The 24,483-nt window shown below is 34.8% G+C and overlaps 1 long non-coding RNA gene and 1 other non-coding gene across 2 annotated transcripts; one reads left to right on the forward strand and one right to left on the reverse strand.

Annotated features, from left to right (window-relative positions):
• The first annotated feature begins 1,694 nt into the window (after positions 1-1,694).
• Positions 1,695-16,209, forward strand: LOC149136004 (uncharacterized). The gene is made up of 2 exons (XR_016241453.1): positions 1,695-4,896; positions 15,713-16,209. It is a non-coding gene; the product is annotated as an uncharacterized LOC149136004 (long non-coding RNA).
• A 244-nt stretch (positions 16,210-16,453) lies between these two features.
• On the reverse strand, positions 16,454-16,561 carry LOC128247711 (U6 spliceosomal RNA). The gene has a single exon (XR_016241744.1). It is a non-coding gene; the product is annotated as a U6 spliceosomal RNA (small nuclear RNA).
• Positions 16,562-24,483: the final 7,922 nt, after the last annotated feature.

Below are 24,483 nucleotides of genomic sequence, written 5' to 3' on the forward strand. Positions count from 1 at the left end.
ATATAAATATATGAAAGTCAATGAAGTTTCGTAAAAGAAGGTGATCATGTACATACTTTCTTGCTGTTTTGATTATAACACCTCATTGTAAACTATGTTCCTTGTTTTCCCTTGTGGAGCATATACAAATAGGTTTTTTGTTGCTGCCCACTCTTGAGCAGCCAACATACAGTTGTCCATGTGAGAAGCAGGGCTCTTCCAAGAGAAGACCAGCTACAGACAGTGTTTGACCCTGATATTTGTTTATGGATATGGCAAAAGTCACACGAAGGGGGAATTTTAGTCTTCTGAATGTAAAAGGAATTTCTGCTCCTGATGGAGTAAGAGGAATTCTTGGAATAAAGACGTCATCCCCTTTTGCACATCCAGAAAGAATGGTAGCCTCGATAACGTGTGACATCATTTTCTAAATAATGCTCATCTGTTATGTTCGGGTTAAAATTTCATCAACATCAAAAATATATGAATTTTCATGGGAGTTATGGCCGTTATGCAAATAATATAATTTCCAAATTTCATAAAGATCCATTCAGTACTTTTGACGTAGTTTTGGATAAGAAAACAAATGTGCATGTGTATGTGTGTGTGATGGGTGTATATATGTATAGATATCTGTATGCAGTGTACATATTACATGTACATCTATCTATATATATATACATCTACACATATGTATACATATACATGTATGTATAGATCTATATATATATACATATACGTGTACATCTATATGTATACATATACATCTCTCTCTCTCTCTCTTTCTCTCTCTCTGAAAGTATCTGTCATTACAGTATCGAAATGGTGTACATATACATGTATATGTATACATATACATCTCTCTCTCTCTCTTTCTGTCTCTCTCTTTCTCTCTCTGTGAAAGTATCTGTCACTACAGTATCGAAATGTGATTGTTTCAGTTAGTGGAATAGTTTCATTTTTAAAGTGAAAGTATTTGACATGAGTGTTTTTGTTTCACTTTTGACACGTAATACTTAAATAGTGGAGGAGATATTATGTTGCCGTGTGCTCGAACTCTGCAAGAAGTTAATAATTTTTTTGACTAAAACACAACTGGAACCCTAAGTAAGGCATGTGTAAAATTTGAATGAAATTGGTTGCGTAGTTCTCGAGTTTTAGGGATTCACACAGGCAGACAGACAGACAGACAGACAGACACACATTCTCATTTTTATATATATAGATTAGACAAGCTTTTATTGGAGTAAAAGCATTTCTTTACTCCTTGTTCACACTGAAATGTTCATTTTAAGATATATGTATTCGTGTGTGTGTGTGTGTGTGTGTGTGTGTGCGTGATTCGATTGTAATGAGAATTACTGAATACATGGTGGTAGAACTTGATACAAAGAGTAAATAATATGATTTATATCTCTGAAACTGAAGTTCCACCTGCAATTTTAAATAACTTATTTTAAACAATATTTTTGGGAAATTTTTTTCGAGGAAGATCGTCAGCTAACGATAATTTACTTTAAACGACCATGATGTAACTAAAATGCCAATGATATATAAAAGTATAAATTATCTCTTAACTGCTAAATTACTTTCCTCGCATCAGTAATTTTACCATAAAACAGAACTGTTCTAGTTGCCTTGAAAAATGGCTTTACTATGAGAAGCAATGAAGAAGAAATGGCGATCATAAAACGTAAGAGCCGGCTGCATTGGGATTTCACGCTATTAAGTTGGCTTGTCCAATTCTAAATTTTTTATTAAAAAAACTTGCTGAAATGGTGACAACTGCTATAAAATACATATTTTGCATTTGAATATTTTGTTAAGCCCCTAATGCTTTTCTGTATGGTTATTTTTTTCGACAATGTATAACTGACCACATCTCGTACCGTCTATATATGCTGTTCGTTCTTGCATTATCAGTTTTCATAGTCGACATTGTACTCTTTTAGCCATCATACGTAATTAGTCAATAGCTGTGTTGTTTTTTTTAATTACATTCCTGAAGGAAGACGCTTAGCTGGAGGATCACTGCCAGAACATGCCCTCTACCTTCTTATGTAATTCTTGCTTTCTGCTTATCTGATACGATGCTGTTTCCTTCAACTCGAATAATACAGCTTCAATTCCTATAACATCATCATGAATATGTAAGATTTAGCACCTTTTCATGTCAGCCTATTAGACGTTGCCACTTTCATCAATTTCATTAGGCATAATAACACATTCCGGAATAAATGTAGAGTAGGTGTTAAAACATTTAACAGTACTTTTAACACAATGTTTTCTGATAAGAATGTAACTATGAAACTGATTACACTGAATATAAGCTGAATAACTGAATCAGTAAAGTACCTTACATTGGCATATGACACTACATAGAACGTAAACAGTGAGTGAAAAGATGTAACCAAGGAAATCAAATTAGGGAATGGAACAAAATGAAAGGCGTAACACAAAATTAGGGATATCACAGAAGATATTACCATTAATACCAGATATATAGTAATAAATCCAGCTAAAACAGAAAAACTATAATTAACAAATTTTAAGAAAGTAAAATCATTGAGAGTTTAACGGTACTGTATAAAGTATCTCATGGTTTTACTACAGAATTTTGCATATCATTCTACAATATATGTTGCGTGTTCACTCGTGGAAATAATACAAGAAACGAACTTTAGAAATAACAGCGAGACCTTATTACTTCGTTAAATAATACAGTGGGCAAAGTAAGACATCAAGAATTCCGGTGATTATATGGTTCATCCATCATTTGGATAATTTAGCTCGTGGCATCGTGGGTTACATGTGCTCCGTTATTTTAATTTTGCTCTGGTGAATAACGGTAACAAAATAACATGACTCTCCTTCATGAAAATCTCTCACCTCTCTTCTCATAGATGATTTGTTACACCACTTTGAAGAAAACGGGTAGGCTCCAGAGCACATTCAAAGTAGTTGTTTGAGAATGTATTACTCACAACGTGATTGGATCTTCGATCCAAATCCCGTGCAAAACTCAATCAATCAAAGCATAGGACTCAACCAATGTTAAAAACTCACATGATAGGTAAGACGACCAATCGTTATAGATTAACGTACTGACCCTATAAAAGGCTGTTCACCTTCCATATGCAATAATAGAAATTGGTCTCATCGCCCCCCCCCCTTCTTTTTTTGCTTTGTGGAGGAGCGGGAGTCGAATTTTTTTGTGTGAAGCCGCCATTGTTGGGTGGGGGTGAATAACCGAGAAAAATGAGAAGCTATGCAGAAGCTACTGGAAAACGAGTTCCCCTAGACCCACGTGTACTGAAAAGGAGATGTTACAGTGGAATGGAGAGCTGATACAGAAATATAGTAGAATGGTGAAGAAGGAAGGGTCAAATATAAAAATGACCTTACCAGAGGAGGAAAAAGTGAAAATGGAAAGGAAGACAGTCAGATTCAGAACACTTTCGAATAAAAATAGAAGAAATGAACAAGCGCCGCAGGAAGAAATAGAAAATTTGGAAGAACAGATAGGAGACAACATAACGTTCTTTATGAGAGGAAAGAGATATGCGTCGATAGTGGTAACCTTTGTATCAGAAGAGGAGGCGGAAAAAACCTTCATCAAGCTGATACAGGGAGAAAAATGGACTTTGATCCTAAACTGTGTGGACACAAGAATTTTCAGAATTAGGGTGGGAAGAATCCCACCGTCGATAGATCCAGAGTGTATAATAGTCGCAATTTTTTATTCGGAGATGAGGAAGGAAAGCGAAGATGTGAGGATGGGCATGACAAGTCGAACCCAACAAGTGAAGTGTGGGGCTACGGATTAGAGATAATTTGTGCAGTGAAACCTGAAACTTTAAAGCTACCGAATGAAGGAAAACAAGAGGGGAGACCCCCCCCCCCACAAGTGTTACGAATGTGGTGAAAGAGAGCACTTGAGAAAGAAATACCCTAGAGCAGCAGTGGAAATGGTAGAGGAGAGTATTCAGGAGAATATAGTGGTAGAGAAACAGCAGAAAGAGAAAACAGAACATGACGGGAACCTTGCGGGAACCTATTGTTGAACGTCATTGTTAAATTTTTGAATTATTAACTGCTGCTTTTGTGAAATATATTCTGTTTGCTTCCCCATTTATAGGTGAAGTAGAGCAAAAAGGAACTATGGAGAGTGAACCAGTTCCAGCCGGTAGCTATGCTTCAGCCACTGGAAGAAGTTTGACGGCTGAGCAATCCAAGTCAGTTTGCCATATCTACATAATATAGCAGAAGAGGTGAAACTGTCAGAAGACGTGAATTTTAGAGTAGTGGTGGAGGGATTACTTCCAACCTGCTATCATTGTAGAGTACGGGGACACATGAAAGCAAAGTGTCTCCAGAAACACGACAAAGTTGTAGCGAAACAAGAGGAGCAGGAGCATAACGCCGAAGCGACAAACCCAGGATTTGAGAAATGTCCTGTGAATGTGGAGGAGCAGTACACGATGGTGAATAGATAGAAGAGAGAAAATGTGGACTCACCACCAAAGAGTCCACTAAAGAAAAGAAAGGAAAGTAAAGAAGCACAATATGAGACCAACAACATCGAAGGGGGCCCAACGCAGAAAAACAGGAGGGACTACAGTAACAAACATATAAAAAAAAAACGAAACACAAATGGCATATGGTAACGTATGCGAAAAGTGTAGAGATAGAGAAGAACATCACAAAAAGAAAAACAGTAATAAGAGTGAAATTAACGTCGGAATACTACCCAGAAAGCTCTAAAGCAATTCTAATTGATAGTGAGATGTGAAAAATTACGAGAACTGTTCGGGGATAAGATAGAGACAACGGGAGTACGCGATCGTTTCGACGATTTGCCACCAGTGGTAGAGTTCGAAGATCTGTTGCCGTATATAGAATGATAAAAAGGAAAAAGTAAGCAAAATTTTTTTTTAATTGTTAATGATAGTAAAAACAGAAGCAAAAGGAAAAGAACCGATTCATAAACGTTTAACGAAAAACATTTAAATGATACTGTCTGCGAGTGGGGAGCAGGAAGGCCATTTCATTCTCATTGTTATAATCAATCCTTCATTCGTTCGTTCTGTGTTTTATGTTCCCAATGTGGTGTGCTGACCCCTCTATGTATGAGCCTGAGTGCTTAATAAAAGAAATCCTAATAGAAATTGGTCTCGCTACAAGAGCATTAGAAGTACATCTATTTAACAATAATGAAAGAATAGCAACATAGTAATTAATTAGTTTAAGAACATAAGCAACAAACAAGCCTTTAGATGTACACGATTCGTGACTGGAGATTTCTATACAGTAGTAATACATTCTCTTAGTGTCACAATATGCTTACCTAAAAGGCATAATTAAATAGATGACATGCACTTAGAAATCCTCGTGCTTGTTAGGAAGACTTTAACCTTTGATGCCTGTGAATTAGGCCTAGGTAAAAACAAATCTAAGAAGTACATTCAACCTTAGTATGTGGTTGTAAGCCACCCCACCTCCAAAAAGAAAAGCAAACTACAAATATATGCAATTCCATCGGCCACGAAATGAAGTGCGTTTTATTTAATTGATTCACCAGCTTCAATATCTAATTACAATGAGATGATAGATTAGTCGTTGCACCAAACGATATTGGACACCCATTAGATTTAGGAAATACCTCTTAAACAACCTTTAACATTGTTAACCAAAGATTACTTAAAAAATAATCCCAAAGGTCATAAACATCTTAGATAAAACTTAATATTTTTTAAACAAGAACACTTATAAGCTCTATGTAAAAACAAAACAATAACTGACATTAACAATACATTTTATGGCCTGTTCTGAGTTGTCCATTATGATCAATTATATTAACACAATCTCTAATATCCCTTAGCTTAGAGATTTCCGATACTTATTGACTTTCATTCAAAAATGCTTTGTACAAAAATGCTTTGCTCAAAAAATGCTTTCGTGACATTTTCAAAATATTTCATGTTAGTGATGTTTCTGATATTGTTATATGTAAATATCAGGTGACGAACTGGCAGAACTGTTACCATGCTGGGCAAAATATTCAGCGGCATTTCTTCTGGCTTTACGTTCAAATAACGCAGACACCGACTTTGCCTTTCGTCATTTCCGTGTCGATTACATAAGTAGCTGTTGAGCACGGGGACAATCTACCTCTCCCAAATTTGAGGTCTTCTGCCTATGGGAGAAAGGATTATTATATGTAAATACACACGCACTTATAATACACATGTGTGCATGTACACATCTATCTATATATCTATATGGATTCGGTTTATACATATATATATATATATATATATATATATATATATTATTTATATAGATAGGGTGATAAATTGAATATTAATTCAATTTAAAACCAAATGGCCGAGCATATAAAAAAAATCTGAAAATTCAGAAAAAATCTTACTACACGTGTATAAGGGATGACCACGAGGTGGTCACAATGTAATCGGTTGAAATATATGCAAGTCTTATTTCGAGAAGACAATTCGTGTATAGTTCTGCAAATTATATTGATTCTAGAACGTCTATGCTGATGAGAACACGGATGTTGTTACGTACGGATGTTGTTGTGTAAGTAAAACGTTAATGTTCAAAACTGCAGTCCATAGATAATTCTTTATTCTGTATATTTCTCATTTTGTCCTGTTCTGATGTCTTTGCGAAATTTTCTGGAGAACATTATTTTTCTTTGTGGTTGGGTCGTTGATGACCTTTCTAGCATATTGGGTATCCACCTCGTGGTCATCCCTTATACACGTGTAGCATATATATATATATATATATATATATATAATTGTGTTAAACCGAATTATTACCCCAAAGAAAAATGCTAGTTTGTGGATGAAAGAGGAACCATGTGGATGGTTCCTCACTTTAGTGCACTGCACGATGAAATGCTGTTTTGTTTATCATCATAACTCACTCTCTGAACACTTTCTCGTAACATGTATTTTGAAGCAGGTTTAGGTTCTTGCCCGTGTACTCTTTTCTTTATACTTACCTACGATATTTTTTTAACTTCCCCAATGTGTCAAGATCAGATATCTGTTTGATGGCGGACTCTTTAACATAACCAGATTTTTAGCTCATCGACTCATCATCATACGATATATCTGTTTTCAATACGCTGATGACACGTTGCTCCCTATCACATACATCAGGAACTCCAGCAATCAGTCAACACCTGGATATAATTGACTTGGTTTCGTATGAATACAAAGAATAATTTACTCCTTCAAACCTGCTCCCAAAGACATTATACCGAATTTCAACATCCACTTTTCTAATAAGGTATATCTTACGAGCTGATCACCCTATCTTATCAGTCTTTCTAACACACGTACGTCTAAAAAGAATGTGGAACACAGAATTGTATCAGTCATTGAGTATTTTAAAGCCTGTTGTCGTCTGAACATGGTTTTCAAAATGAGCAATTTCTCCTCGGGCATCAAGACGGTAGACCGCTTCCATAAACAAAAGCTACATGCCATGTTAATCATCAAATGTGAAGACTACGTAACTAACAATGTTGTCTTATTGAAATCAGCTATTAAAGTTTAGTATCCTCAATCACGAAACTTGCTACGACGGTCAGTAAATATAGTTCTAATGAGAAAAAGGAAATTTCTTTGTGAAAAACTCTTCAGAGAATTAAGCACCGTGAAAAGCTAGCACAAACATCCTCTCCCCCGTTACAAAAAAAAAAAAAAGTGAAGTTCAACTTAAAAGTTGTCTGAAATTGAAGTGAAAAAACATGAAAGCCAAATACTTTTTCAAATGGAATTACACTATCATCACCAGAGCTGTGCTTTGGGTAGTTAAAAATCGGGAGAAGTTGAAAGCATGAAGAACACAAGATGCAACCCCCCCCCCCCCACGGATGCTTGCTTACCATCTTTATTCTTGTCTGTTTTTCTCAAGTATTGGCCTTCTTATTCCTCAACAATATCAACATGGAGGAATCTCTCATTCAAATGGAAATAGAAATTCGCGAATGTATTAAATAAGTTGTACCGTGAATATTTAGCAATTATTTACAATATAATTAACATATTGATCAATATTATTTTTGTCTGCTATAAAGATATATATGTGCGTCAGATATTTAAATTTAAAATTTGTGCCATTTATTGTTTTAGTCATCCTAAGCTATGTCAACAAAATTTATTGAAAACAATTATGGAATTGAATTTAAAGTTTCTATTTGTGCTCTATCTACTTTTCCCTTTTATTGTTTCTAATTCCTAATTTTTCAATTACACTTTTCGGTTACTATAAAGAAGGTATAGAGGATAACGGCTGGAGGAAGTAAGGGAAGTTTTAGTTGCTGCTATGGCGCTGGAGGAAGGGGATGTATGTTATAGGTTTGCTCTAGATTGATGAATGCCCAAGCACCAACCCTGCATTGGTTATTTCTGGAATACCTTGGATTTAATGTCCACTAAGTTACAACTCACCTAACACTAAATAACAGTGTATAATACCAAATAGTAAAAAGGCCTTTTACGATACAATAAAATGGAAGATATTCAGTAGCAATAATCACCAAATAAATTAGTAAAAATTCGAAAGTGTCCTACATTAATGTATAAATGACAATCAGTGAGGAATACACGACATTGATTTCGGCCAACCTAAAAATTGACTGTTTCTGAGGCTTTGGGGACGACCAAAATACGAGTATTTCAAAATATTTAATATATTTAGAATTATTTATTATAAATTTAGAAATATATACCCAATAACATATTTCTGTTTCAAGCCATAATAAATGAACTGTTATCTGTACAAATACGTTGACTGTGATGTAAAGAAAACTCTTGACTTTTTCATGTAAATTTAAAAAAGAAATTGCTTTTCATATGACAAATACGCTCTTCAATATCCAAACACTCTTATTATATGCACCCTGTGATTAATGGTAAGTAAAATTGTTCAAGTTATCACCGACATAGATTACACTGAAACAAAATTTATATTTTTTTGTTTTTGTTTTTTATCTTCAGTCAGTAAGTGTTATTTCCTATTTGCTTCTATCTAGAAATCAAAGGAAATGACTATTACTCCCATCAAACTTTGCTTTTGTGACTTGGTCATCAATGTTTTCAAATTGACCTATTTTCCATTACATTTCAAGCAGATTCAGCACTGAGTTGCTAATGCAGAAATATCATTATAGCAAATATTCTGGTCAACACCAGAAATTTGCTTGTTAGCTGCTTGAACTTACCTCCTTGAGCATGTACATTAGTGACTGACAATATGTGCCTCACTGATCGTGAGCAGGAGTCGTGGGGGAGCATCATAGCCATATGTTGAGAGGGATTCTTTGGGTTTGAATAAATGTAACAAAAGTAAAGTTTGAAGGAAATATTAACTATTTTTCATACTTTCAAGGAATAAGCAAATAGAAAATAACACTTGCTACCCAAGACACGAAATCATATTTCTTTCAAAACCACTGTTATGATATTAGTAGTCTTCATAAGACACGAAATCACATTTCTTTCAAGATCACTGTTATGATATTAGTAACAAGTCTACACAGTGCTTGCTTCAAGTAGTCTTCATCAGAAATACTTCTGAATAACAATATCAAAACGATGTAGAAATTCATTTAAAAAAAAAACGCTACCTTTAATCATTCATAAATGTAAATTTAACACAAACAAATGACTTGAAATTGAGTCGATAGAGTATCTATAGTAAACTATGATATTTGTCCATGTTGGCCGGAGTACGTAGCTTGCAGACGCCGGGGGCCATTTCACAAGCATTCCCGAAAGGAATATTTTGATAAGGTCACATGTGTGTCTAGGAGCTCTCAACAAATAGTCTTTCGAAAACTGTAAGGTTTCTTCTTTTAGTGATTGGTGACGACCGGTAAATATTGCTGGTAGTCTCCAATTTTACTGATTACTGGTGACCGGTAAATATTGCTGGTAGTCTCCAATTTTCAGAAGCCTTTTCATCTGCGTGGCATTGATAATTGATTCCATGTCATGCAGTCTTTCACTAATATAGGTGATATCGCACCTTAGTCTATATACATTGTATATGCTGTTATAAAAAGAGTTCTGCATTTGTACACATATTATCGCTATCTCACTCTGTTTCTCTCTCTCTCTCTCTCTCTCTCTCTCTCTCTCTCTCACACACACCCCACTGTGAACATCATGAGTAAATGATATTTAACTGGTAAATCGTACAACGGATGACTACTTAGTACCATTTAGTCTCTTCCGTTCTGTACATACACCATCTTCCCTCGTGATGAATGCCATATTTTAGACAGCTTAACTGATCCATTAATTTGTGAATATGCATGTGTGTGCCTGTAAGAGTCTGTCATGGAGTGTAACTGCTTATTTAGAATTAAGATTAATATTTTGAGAAAATGCTGTATTTTGTATCTAACAGATTCATGATATAAATTATATCGCATTAGGTATTTTCAAAAGTAACTAAGTTTATTTGAAAGTAATTATACAAGTTCATTTGCATTTTGTTAACAAAAGTATCGTTGCTTATAGACTTCCTATGGGCAAATCACTGGTTCACTGCATTTTCAGTGGTGAGAATTTTGTACACCTTGGGCAGAACCAAATGGGATATTTGTTTGAAAGCAAACGTTTCTGATTGTTGTTGTTGCTACAGTTATCTCTCCTCAGATCAGTTTTAATTAAGCAATTCTCTCATAAAGATACTCTAACCATAATTATCCCATCTGTTATTCAGATACTGTCTGTGTATGAAGAACTACATTATTTATAGTGGCTAACAAATACAATACACATATAAATTGTAGTTCCTGAAGGGTGAATAACTGTGTTTGAATACATGTGTTTGTCTGAATTAATTACAGAGCAATCACAAATGTCACAAGAATATTTTACTTTCTGTTCAGTGTCCAATGAACTATAACGAAAGGCAAGTCCATTAAAAAGTTACATAAAATGAACAGTAAAACGAGAGACGACACTTAACTTACAGAAATTGCTGAACAATGAAAGATTTCTAGATATTCACACATACACAGGCTACCAGCACGCACACACATGCATACATGTGCATACAGAGAAAGAGGGAGATGGATATACTTATATCACCACTTTGGGGGAAATAAGGATGCATACATATTTTGATGCGTGTTTAAATTCTTATTTTCTCCAAACAGGTTTTGTAATATTTAAGTTTATTTCATTTATGATTTACACTTTATTGAGTATCATGTATGTATGTGTGTACAATATATATATATATATATATATATATATATATATATATATATGGCTAATGCGCAATTTTACAACGTTAAAGCAGAAATATATACGCCACTAAGGTGAACAAGGGGACTAATTAGTACCAGTATTGCTAGACATAAGAGTCAAAACAACTCAATAGCCCCCAAAAGCACTATTTTAAGGAGCTGGCTAAGGAGACAAGCTCCCTACGGTAGCAGATAGAGCTAGATCACCGATGAGTTTACATTAAGATGTGACCTTAGGGGGGCTTGTCTCCCTTGCCAGTTCATTAAGGTAGTGCTTTTTGTGTCTACTGAGTTGTTTTGACTCTTATTTCTAGCAGTACTGGCGCTGATTAGTGCCCTTGTTCACTTTAGTCGTGTATATATTTCTGTCTTTACGTTGTAATATTGTGAATTAGCCACTCATATTGTATGTGTGTGTACATACATGCATACATACATTTATCTTTTGTCTTATATATTTTACTTGTTTTGGTCAATAGACTGCAGTCATGCTGGTGTGTCACCCTAAAGAATTTTACTGGAATGAATCGACCCCTGTCCATTTTTTTAATGCCTGGTACTTATTTTATCGGCTTCTTTGTGCAACTGCTAAGTTACGGGGTAAACACACCAACACCAGTTGTCAGGCAGGAGAGGCGACAAACACCGGCACAAAGCGCACGCACACGCACATATGCGACGAGCTTCTTTCATTTGTCTACGTCTACCAAATCCACTCACAAGGCTTTGTAGTATACACATAATATAGTAGTTGAGCGCCATTTAAATACTTATAACTATTATTCAAAGCTATTATTTAAAATTTCATCTGAATCTTTATGGACGTAAAGAAAATACTTCACACAAACCTGCATGTTATAGTCCAAGTTTTCTTCTATTTTCTATAATTACAATGATCTCGGCAAAAAGGGAAATTAAAACGAAGGTAGATTGTTAATTCTGAAATTATTTGTCATCTTACAGTTTATTGCTGTATTATGTAATCCTAGTCATATGTAACTTTCAAGGTCTTCACATCAGCAGAGATTCATACAGAATATTTTATATGCTGTATGAATATCTGATGAATAGAAGATCTAGAAAATAACACTTGAAAATAACACCCGAAAGCTTTAACTAAATAAACTAAAATGTAAATTTGCATTGGTCCACTTAAAGATTTGAGAAATTGTCTCATCTCATAACAGCAATAATTATTGCGGTCACCAGTTATATGATAGACACATGGTTCAATACACGTGTGTTTCTGTAGTATTTTTATCCGTCGTACAAATGCTAGTTTATCCGAAATGTATGGAACTATTCTGTTTTACTATATTCCCATTACAATTGCAACATTATTTTCAAAATAATCTGTTTTGTTATTTTTTAAATTTTCAAGTGAACAAAAATATATCTATTAAATTGACCTGTCAAAGCTTTTAATTTCAGTGATTTAAGGTTGTCATGTAGCTTTGGTATAATGGCTTTCATGGTTATCATGTATACACCAAAGACATGTTTCAATACTTGTAGTCAATTCTGTTCAATTTGTTTTATTAAGTAAGGAAACAGTATTCATAACTCAACCTGCTTTACAGCAGCGCCTTAAAAACATAAATGTTCAAAATTCTCAATACTTCAAGTGAATATATATATATATATAGTTTTAGTCCAAGGACTGCAGTAATGCTGGGGCACTGTCGTTTACATTGCTACACTCTCACTATACCTCCTCTGATGTATGACATTTGGTGGATGAGAGAGTTTGACATTACTGTCCCCATGTGCGTTTGTTGCTTTGACGCAGGTTCATCCGGGATTCTTGACAGGAGGAGGTCCAGTTTTTCTTCGTAAAAGTCTATATCCACGACATGCAGATCTCTCAGACTCTGTGGGAAGATATTGAAGAATTGTGGGCCTTTCAAGCCCAAGCTGTTGCGGTTCTGTATCCTGACGGTAAGGTTGGGACTTTTGGTACTCTGCAGTGGCTGTTTATGTAACTGACAATGCCAGTTTGGCACAAGTTTTTCTAGGATTTTCCAAATTTGTATTACTGCATATCTTTCCTGCCTTCGCTCCACAGAGTAGAGTCTTAACTCTTTCAGTCTCTCCCAGTCGCTAATATGTCGCATTGTGTCGATCTTTGTGTAGCTTCGCTGGATCACCTCGAGTTCCGTCGTTAATTTTACACTGTTTGGTGACCACAATTGGGAGCAGTAAACCAGGCGGCTGAAAACGAAAGTACTCCAGAGGACCATCATGGTTTCCTTTCCTCGTGTTTTGAAAGATCGAAGGATCCATCTGAGGAAGTGTCTGCATTTTATTGCCATCTTGGTAATGTTCACCTAGAAAGCTGCATCATTACTCGTGTCGATGCCCATGTCATTCACTGATTTTGATTCAGGGATTGCAATCCCTCCTGGGCCACTGTATCCTATCTGCTTTTCATTAAACTTATTTTGTTTGTAGCGCAGGGCTTGGAATTTTCCAACATTAAACTGCATGTTATTTTCCTTAGCTCACCTGCATATTGCGTCCAACTCACGTTGTAGATGCACAAGGTCTCCAAGGTTCTGTATCTTCTGAGAGACTTTTGTATCATCTTCATAATTAGCAAGGGTGGCTACTTAAGCAACTGAAGGCATGTCAGAAGCATGTGAGAAACGGTTTTAAAAATTCTGTTCAGGAGATCTTTCATTCAATGCTGATCAACGTGCTGGTCGACCTATTGAAGTTGATGGTGACCGAATCAAAGCTATGATTGAATCTGACTCCAACTATGCGAGAGATTGCAGAGAGGTGAAATGTATTACACTCAATAATTAAAAATTACTTAAAATGTCTTGGACTCGTTAAGAAGCTCGATGTTTGGGTTCCACATAAATTGAAAGAGATTCAAGTAACACAACGAATCAATATTTGTGATATGCATCTCAAACGCAATGAAATCGACCATATTTTTTTAAACGAATTATCAGTAGCAAAAACAAAAAATGGATTACCTACAATAATATCAATCGTAAACGATCATGGTCCAAGCGAAATGAATCATCACAAACCATATCGAAAGATGAATTGCATCAAAAAAGGTCATTCTATCAATTTGGTGGAATCACAAAGGTGTTGTGTATTTTGAGTTGCTTCCAAGGAACCAAATGATCGATTCAGGTGTTTACTGGCAAGAACTAATGAAACTAGAGGAAGCAATCAAAGATAAACGTCCAGAAATGGCAAATCGTAAAGGAATTGTGTTCCACCATGGCAACGCTAGACCACACACGTCTTTGCAATCACACGAAAAATTTTTGGAGCTTGTTTAGGAAGTGATGTCACAGCCACCATATATCCCTGAACTTGCACCATCAGATTACCATTTATTTCGAAGTTTTCAAAATTCTTTGAATAGCAAAACTTTTAATAATGATGATGACCTGAAATCGCACTTGCTTCAGATTTGGGCTGATATGAACCAGAAGTTCTATGAGCGCAGAATCATGAAATTGCCAGAAATATGGCAAGAGTTCACCAAACAAAATGGAAAATATATATAACTGATTAAAGTTAATTTTCGTTGTGTGAATAAAAAACTTTTACTTCACACTAAAAAACTGAAATTACTTTCTTGCCCACACACACGCACACGCACACGCACACGCACACGCGCGTGTGTGAGTGTTTGTGTATGTATGTGTCCCCGAGAGAATAAAACAGGAGATTCCGTTAAAATATTTTACAATGACATAAATTCTATTACCTTTACACATATTTCTCTAACATATACTAATATGCCATGCAGTAATCATCTCAGGCGGTTGTGTAATCAGTTTAGAGCGCCAGATCATCAGAAGAATTAATTTATTCCATTGTTGGTTACCAACGTCGGTTAGGAGACAGAAACATACTGAGAACTGCATGCATATTTAGTAGATTATTCTGTATATATACATTCAAAGAAAAAAAGGTATTTCATTAATTTTACAGAGTACGCCTTTCACAAACAATTGAAATTATGAAAGTTGTTTTTTTTTTGGGAAGCGGGGACCAACATAATATTCCGTGCTTAAAAGTCAGAAATTAAAAGAAAGCAAAATAAAATATTAAAAAAATCGAGAATTGGGTAAGGTCTGGGGAAAACTCGAGTTTGGAAAATAAAATAAGAAATGGCAGATTCATAATCTCTAATGATTAAAACATGTCAATCCGAAGAAATTTTCTCAAAGAATCTTTAAAAGTTACGCTATGCTAATGCTAGCCACCACGTCATACATTTTCGTTATTTTTTTTCTGCTAACAACTTCATGACAGACCGTCTTCCTTTTTTCCCTTTGTGACAACTTCATTCCACAGCAACGGAATTCACATACATGAAATATTATTTCCCTCTCTTTGTATGTACGTAACTTTACTTCACTATCTCTCTTTCTCTATCATCTACATGACTACTTTCCTTTTCAGAGAGAAAAAGAGGGAGAGAGAGATTAAAAAAGTGTCTGAAGAAGGAAGAAAAATCGAGAGTTGAAAATTATACAAAATTTTATGCACATTATCATTATGTATTTAAGAAAATTTCTTTATCTCATACAGCTTTTCAATCCTTTTGATTCTTTTTGTTACCTACTATTATTCCCTTTTCTGTCTCCTATGTCATTACGAAGTCTATTGGCTTATATTATTTAATGCACTTTTTCATTTTTAATGTGGTAGGGTCTGATCTGAGAGATTTAGCTTCATCAGATTTCATTTTCAGTGTTTGATTCATGTGTGATGAAAATATTGGGGAGGATTTGGAAAAACGGAATAAAGTTAGATTGCAGGTTTATGTATTTCACAGCTATAATGATAGGAAATGAAGGTAAATGGCACAAACGTTTTAGTATTATAGCAAAAACCACCATGTTGTTTTAAAGAACATCATCATCATCGTCGTTTAACGTCCGCTTTCCATGCTAGCATGGGTTGGACGATTTGACTGAGGCGTGGTGGACCAGGAGACGACACCAGGCTCCAATCTGATTTGGCAGAGTTTCTACAGCTGGATGCCCTTCTTAACGCCAACCACTCCGAGAGTGTAGTGGGTGCTTTTACGTGCCACCGGCACGATGGCCAGTCGGGCGGTACTGGCGACGGCCACGCTCGAAATGGTGTATTTTACGTGCCACCTGCACAGGATCCAGTCCATCGGCACTGGCAATGATCAAAAATATGGAACGCTTTACGAATATGCGTGTCAATCCTTGCGCAGGGACCATGCTAATTTTCTCTGTATTGTTCCAATTTTAGTATATGTATTGCCTATCTTAAGATAATAAAGAACTTTGAACCTGTGGTTTCATTTCAAAGATAGACATGTGTATTGCTCCCAGTCTCTGTATGTTTCACCATCATCATAATGACCTCTATTTCCTAGAGTCTCAATTTCTCTCCACTAATGCACTTCTGGCTCACATTCAACTTACTTGTCTATTCTCATCAACAATGTTGTTCCTATAACCCTCCTAAACCTCCCATTAACTACCATGGTCAATCCTTCCTCCACAGAATGTTAGACAACAGGAATATCCTTCCTACAAATGTTACATTGCAACTGTCTAAGCAGAACGTAAATGGCATCAGTTTCTCTTAGAGGGTTTTATGTGAACTACCTTTCCCTTCAGATCCAGAAAGAAAAAAAAATGTAGGGAATTTATTGCAGTGAGATTTGGCCAGAACACTTCAACAACTCAACCAACTTTATTTCAATTTTCTTGTTACCATGGATATAAAATTGATTTGAAACACAATCTGAAAGAATATAGATTTGCTTTGTTTGAATATTCACATCAAAGTAGGATACATTCACTGAAAAATTAGGATACTGTGAGATTCATGCCTTTCTTTAAAGAAATATTTACAGATGCAGGAGTTGTTGTGGTAAGTAGCTTGCTTACCAACCACACGATTCCAGGCTCAGTCCTACTACGTGGCACCTTAGGCAAGTATCTTTTACTATAGCCTTGGGTCAACTAAAGTCTTGTGGGTAGATTTGGTAGACAGAAACTAAAAGAAGCCCATCATATATATATATATATATATGTGTGTGTGTGTGTCTGTGTTTACGTCCCCATAAGTTAGCAGTTTAGCAAAAGAGACTCGTAGAATAAGTACTAGGTTTACAAAGAATAAGTCCTGGGGTTGATTTGCTCAACTAAAGGTGGTGCTCCAGCATGGCCACAGTCAAATGACTGAAACAAACGAAAGAATGTGATTTGTAGCTCAATTGAAATAACCAACAGGTGAGATTTAAATTTGCTTTTTAAAACACAGTTTACTAGGAGCTTCCTATATCTTTTCAACACATATCTATGTTCAAAGTATAAATCTTGTTCTCTCTACACAAAACCAAATTTTGTTGAGAATGAATATCATTGAATAGATCAACCCAATATATCATTGGTAATTAATTCAAGTCTGGAGAGATGAATGGCAATGTTACCTTTGTATGTGATATGGTGACTGGCATGGTACTAGATAAAACATTTACACAGCATATAGTTCAACATTCTACTATTTCTGTCAAATCACTACCATGAATTTTAAAAAATCATTTATATGTTAAGTGCTGTTGGTTTTAATTTAATATTTGAAGTTTGAAGTTCTCATTATCAACTTCCACTTTGGTATTTTGAGTTTAGCTGATTAATTTATTTTATTGCTTTGCTTTCACATTTATTATCATTTTTGTTTTGATAATATTTTTCAGAATACCAATTTAATTCATTAGGTTTTCAGATTTATGTCATTGCAAATTGTTAGATCAGTGATAGCGTAAAAATGATGTAAATTGAAAAATGAAAAATGAAAATAATAACCTATGAACAAAACTGACTTGTGTAATAAAACAAAAAAAAAATACAACCAATAATCGTGGTGGTTGTGGTGAGGATGTTGATAATTGTAAAACTAATAATATTGATGAGGGGGAGGATTATCGTCGTCGTCGTCATCATTATCATCGTTGTCATAGTGGATCTTAAGATCCATGATCATTCATTTTTTATCCTTATGAAATTATATGACAGTGGTTCTGAGACTGTGAACTACATGCCTGACAAGATCAAGACCTCCTTGTAAATCTATCATTCACTTGGTCTCAATTATAAAACTACAGCTAACAAGACATGTTAATTCTCATGAATGCCATTTCATTATACCATGATTAACCTCTATCAAAACTGTTTTCAAACTTGTCAATACAACAATTTCCACAGGACATGAGTTGCATAGTTATATAAATTAAAAGGAATCTTATCATAGTGCCTATCTCATTATTAAAATCTTTCTGCATATGAAAAACAAGCATCAGCACATCTACTTTGATTTATTTCACATTTTAAGTATTTAGTCAAAGAAGAAAGTGTAGTGTTTGTGGTCTTTTTCAGGATTCTGAGGTTGCTGAAAGAAGGGATGCAGTTATACTCTGACAGGAGAATTGGCCTGAATGTTGCTACATTGGGTATATTCTTTTAACAGTACCCAAGGGCTAGGTGGGGATGTAAAACTGGACAATTGATTAAGGCTGCCTTCAAAGAACAGCTGCAGCACCTTGTCACACAGCTTATGTTGCCCATTTTTCTTCCTGAAGCTTGAACTGAAAATTGTTAGAAAACAATTTCCATGTTGTCATGCAGTAGGATTGATCCCCAGATCACATACTTGCAGCACAAATTTTGGATCATTACAGCCATGCTTCTATTCTTGTTGAGTTAAAGTGAAATAACAAGTTTTCCTATCCCATTATTGCTTTTGTATGAGGGGTTGATGTAAATTTCCTGGCTTTAAGGGTATTGTGAAAGATCTGGCTGGAGGCCCAAACTTCTGAGCTATTTTAAAGGGCTTAGAAAAACTGAGGGACCACTGCAATAAGCATGTGAATCGGAGAGAATATGTTGGATAAAATTCATAATTAACTGATCTTCTTGTATTTTATTTTACCCAAAGCTAGGAACTTTTCAGCTCCTCTTGTATTATGTGCCTGACCAAGAAACAAATTAAAGCCAGGTAGCTGTAATGATTCAACTTGGAAAGGTTGCATAATAAGCTTTTTAAGACCATCGTCTTAAATAGTGACAGAACTGTACATTTAACTATTGTTTCATTAGTTTGTGTTGTCTTTTTTGGTCATTGAACAGATATTAAAGCAACTGAAAGCCACATAAGGTTTATTTGTGAACAAATTTTAGTGGGCCATACCTATCATATAACATGAAGTAATTTTATACAGTATGTTTTGTAACTTTAACTTTCTTATTTTAACTCTCTAACTTTTCTAGATTTTTCAGTAGCATCATATTCTAGGGTGATAAACAAATTGAGAAGAACATTGTATTTCTGGATCTAGCCACGAATTATAGTAATTAGGAGAAAATGAGATTATTAAACATGGCTGAGTGTTTTATGTTGAGGGTTGGAAAATAGTAGGAGGCTTCAGTTTCAGATATGACTTACATGATAAAGGGCAAGAAGCATTCTTATTTGTCAAAATCGCTGAGTCCATTCTGCAAATAAAGACAGCATCATTGATAATCATAACAGTCAAAGGGAACCATCATCAAGCAGCTCAAAATATGTACAGTCCACTAACAAATGCGTAATGCATGAAGACAGCAGGTGTAAGTCCTATATGGTCATGTTTGGAAAGACTTGAGCTCATGTGAACCTCATCATCAAAAGCAGAACAGATACAAACCCTACATAATGAGTAGAGGAGCATTCATGTCAGGTAAAATCTGGAAGAACCTTGGGATCATGTGAACCTCATTCTGTTGCTTCTTAACCCTCTTCATTTGAAAAACCCTTAACTGCTCCAAGCGGGATGTCTCTACGGTGTCAAAGATCTGCTGGGTTAAGGGAGTTACCATTGGGCTTGTGGTGGGTAGTATGAGCAATGGACACCTAATTCTGGCATGCACTTGCTCTTGTGTCATCACAACTGTCATTGGGCCGAGTGTGGTTTTATCGAATGGTCTATTTCCATGATGTATCTCACTGGAGAAATATTTCAGTTATTCATTATATATTTTTAATGTCTTTATATTTCTTAGTGTTTTGCTGTGTTCTTACTTGGCATACCATGAAAAAAATACATTGCATAGTTTGTATTCTTTCACACTTTCATCTCAGTTGCTGTTGTTGTTGTTGCTGTTAGCTTTAGATCAACCCTGATTAGACCAAAGTTATGATAAAAAACAATCCTGTTATGATCATCCCATATTATAAGGATTACATCAACTCCTGTGTCTTACCTTATTTAACATGACATGGTGACTTAAGAGAATTGGCACTTATTGCTAACAGTTGAAACGCATAAAGCTCTCTTTCTGTAAGACTTCATTCCAGCCCTACTTGGAAGTAATAAAATATACAAACTGCTATTGCTAGTATATCTAATATTTGGATCCAATAAAAGTAATAACTATGGTTATAAACTGGTTGAAATTGAATGTCTTTTCTATTGATTCTTAACTATTATGAATATATATGTAACATTCTAATTTCTTCCTTAGACTTAATGACAGTTTTATAACAAGGAGGAATAAAGCCAATAAAATAGACACTAGTACATTGACGATTATTTCATTGAACCTATTGGGATGTAACTCAAGGTTTTTCATATTGGTATGAATGTAAGACTCAGTAAACACTGTATGATACTACAGTGTGTCCTACCAACTTTTTACTATTCAATAATGTTAGATATACATCACCAAATGAGATGTAGCTCTTCCTGTGATGTCATTTGTGAAGATGATACAGAATTACACACAAAGAAACATCTGTGATGAATACCACTAATTCAAAAGCTCCATGCACTTAAACTTTGGTTGAACATGTTTTAATTGTATATGATCAGAAAATTAAAATAAGACAAGAGTTACTTTCATATATGTATACTGTGATGTTTTAACAACTGAGCCATGACTCAATTTTATTATGACAATATCAAGACCAATTTCCCATTTTGTGAAGATATCAACCAAAAGAAAAATCATGAAATACAGGGAGAAGGAATACAATCCATTGATTTTCATTAATGATAGTTCAATTAGTGACTCCACAAATTTTACATATTAATTTAAAAGATCCTGTAAAACCTATTTATATTGACCTCATAGACATGAATAATTCCAATCTATTCAAAATTTATTCTGCGTTAACACCAAACTATGAAATAACTAAAATACTACTGACACCAAATAAAATAACACCAAACTAAAATGCTACTGCCAGTTCTGATGAATCTTTCTTAAAAGTTTCACTGGACATGAGAAATAACAATCTTTCATACATAAATGGATATTTCACGTGACAGTGTATTCTTTTGCCATTTATATTTCAGTGGAAACGAAGCTAGAAGTTATTCCATTGATTTGATAAATTAACAACTGATTGAGATTACTAGTTAAAACATATATATTACTTTCATTTGTTATTATAGTGGCTGCTGCTGCTGTTGTTGGTGGTGGTGGTGAGAATAGTGATGATGATGGTGATGATATGATGATGATGTCAGTGTTGTTGCTGTTGTTTTTAATTTTCTTATATCCTTTCCTGCACAAACTCATATATTTGAAAATTCAATACAAATAAGAGCAGCACAAGATATTCATTTCTCATGAAAAACATGATCTTAAGCATGACATGTAAAATGATGGTTACTTACTGGAACATATGTCAAGAAGGATGTCCAATCTACAGCCACAATATGTATACAATAATGTAATATTAATATATATATATATATATATATATGTAAAATATTATATACATATATTTTATTGTGAATACCTATTTACTGACAGAGAATTAAGTCTGAATTCAGCTAAATTGAGTGGTCCCCACTGAAGAGGCTTCTACACCTGGATATGTCTCCATAAGCAATAAATCTCTTCTCAGGTGGGCCATGTTGCCCAATTCCTGATTTGAATGACTTTGCCAGGTGATGCTATTAAGTTAAGCCGATACTGGATGAAAACTATCAAAGTAAATAGGTATATATATATATATATATATATATATATGTCATTTTATTCATATATATATTCTTTTACTTGTTTCAGTCATTTGACTGCAGCCATACTGGAGCATATGTATACATATATGTTACTAGTAAGGACGCAGTTTTTGTTTTGCCACTACCAATATACTACCATAATATACCAAAGGTTTACAAGTCATTATAGTCTTCCTTTTTGTGTTACATATGTATGTATATGAATAGAGTTCTTATAGAAAGAGAAAAAGAATTGTAACCTCTTGTTCTCATCTAATTTCTGCTCTTGTGAATTGCCAATAGTATTGCCTCAAAACTTTTCTGGCTTGGACCGGAATTAAGGCTTAAAATGAAGAACAGATATAGTTAAGTCATGTTTATTTCATTTATATAGGTTTTGCTTGGCTGTGTCATATGAGATGTAACAATATACCACTGAGAAATGAAATACTGTTTTATATTTTACAGACAGTAAAAGAGTAAAAAACCCCTTCGGTTTTGGATGACAAAGGGATTGCACCTGGAAAGTTACCCTCTGAGGAACAGGTCTGGGCAAAATTGTTTATAGAAGACCAACAGTCGGCCATGCATGTCAGCCTCCCCACACCACCAATATTATCCAAGGGAAAGGCAAAGGCCAATACAGCTTTGTACCAGTAACGTCGCAACTCATTTCTACAGCTGAGTGAACTGGGGCAATGTGAAATAAGTGTCATGCTCAAGAACACAATACATAGCCCAATCTTGGAATTGAACTCGCTATCTCATGAGTGTGAGACTGACACTCTAATGACTGAGCCATGCACCTTCACAGAAAGTAATATGCATTGATAGAACATAATGTTTTATATTCGACAATTGATGAATCCAGAACAGCTTTTAGGGAAAGAAGCATCAAAATCTATAATGTAAAGAAATCTTGGACCCTATTAGAAATATGTCAGAATGTATGCAAACTTAATTCAAATAATTGTGATGTTGAGTTGAGTTGGTATAGTCTTCTACTGTGTTCACTTCACAGAATTAACTAGCAAAACAATTAAGGCATCATAAGTTAATGTATTGTAGTGGAGATTCAAAACCTAACTGCTGGATACTTGGACTGATACCACGAGTGAACCACTACAGTTTCACGTGATTGATCCATAAGTTGACCAGTCTGTGTAAGGCTGTGGTTTACTTCAATGTTCTAAAATTTGACATTTTGTCCATTATAAAAACTGTTTTTAATGCTAAACTAATTGCAGAGTGTAGAAGGTGGCTAATTATTTCATTCACCTCATCTCTTACCATGGAGATGGTTCTGGACATCTGTGCAGACAACTCCTGGTTCTCAGACAGACTGAAAGGAACAGTTACACAATGTCTCATATGTGACTTCTATGGATATGGTGAGTTTTACCTCTCTAACCCATTCAGCAGTTATTAATATTGTTCATTGTAGTTTGACGATGCGAAATATCTTTATGGCCAGTAATAAATATTTCAGTTAAATGTTTGTGAGTTTACTGAAGCTATTGCTCATACAGCCAGCGAAATACTTCTTTGTTGTTCAGCTCATCACAAGGGACAAGCAACACCAGGCAACAATACTATATCAGTAAAACAAGGTTTTCTTTTGTTTTCTTAACAAAATGCCAGAGATGCTGGGTTACAATTGTTTTAATTTATCCTAGCGATGTATATTACGGGTTATTTGGTTCTTCCAAAAGTCAGTGTAGCCTTCATGGAAGTCTATCAGGACTCAGGCTCAGAAATATGAATAGATATCAGTTCTAGATTGAGGATAAAGATGCTTTTTTTCTTTATATGAGTGTTTTTGGAGAACTTTCCTGCCATCAATAGCTTTAGTGTTTGCTGTCAATTGGTCTCAGATATAAGCATAGCTCAAATGTATATATATTGTATTGGTGCTTAGTTTGTAAATTTATAAAGCTGGTCTCAATTATCCAGAGTGCTTTGGAAAGCTGAGTATTAATGTGAGTCTTAGAAACATACATTATTGTTTCAAAAGAAAAAAAATCATGTCTGGAGAACTGGAGAAAAAGTTGTCTAGTATATCAGAAGTTACTATGCAGCTGAATAGAATCTATAACAAAAATAAGAAGATTATAAACATGTCTTTATCAAATATTGACAAAACATATAAAATGCTCCTGATCTTTATTGACTTATATTGATTCTACATGCAGTATTA

This window comes from Octopus bimaculoides, chromosome 4 (genome assembly GCF_046866305.1).
Source record: "Octopus bimaculoides isolate indiv1 chromosome 4, ASM4686630v1, whole genome shotgun sequence".
Classification (NCBI taxonomy): domain Eukaryota; kingdom Metazoa; phylum Mollusca; class Cephalopoda; order Octopoda; family Octopodidae; genus Octopus; species Octopus bimaculoides.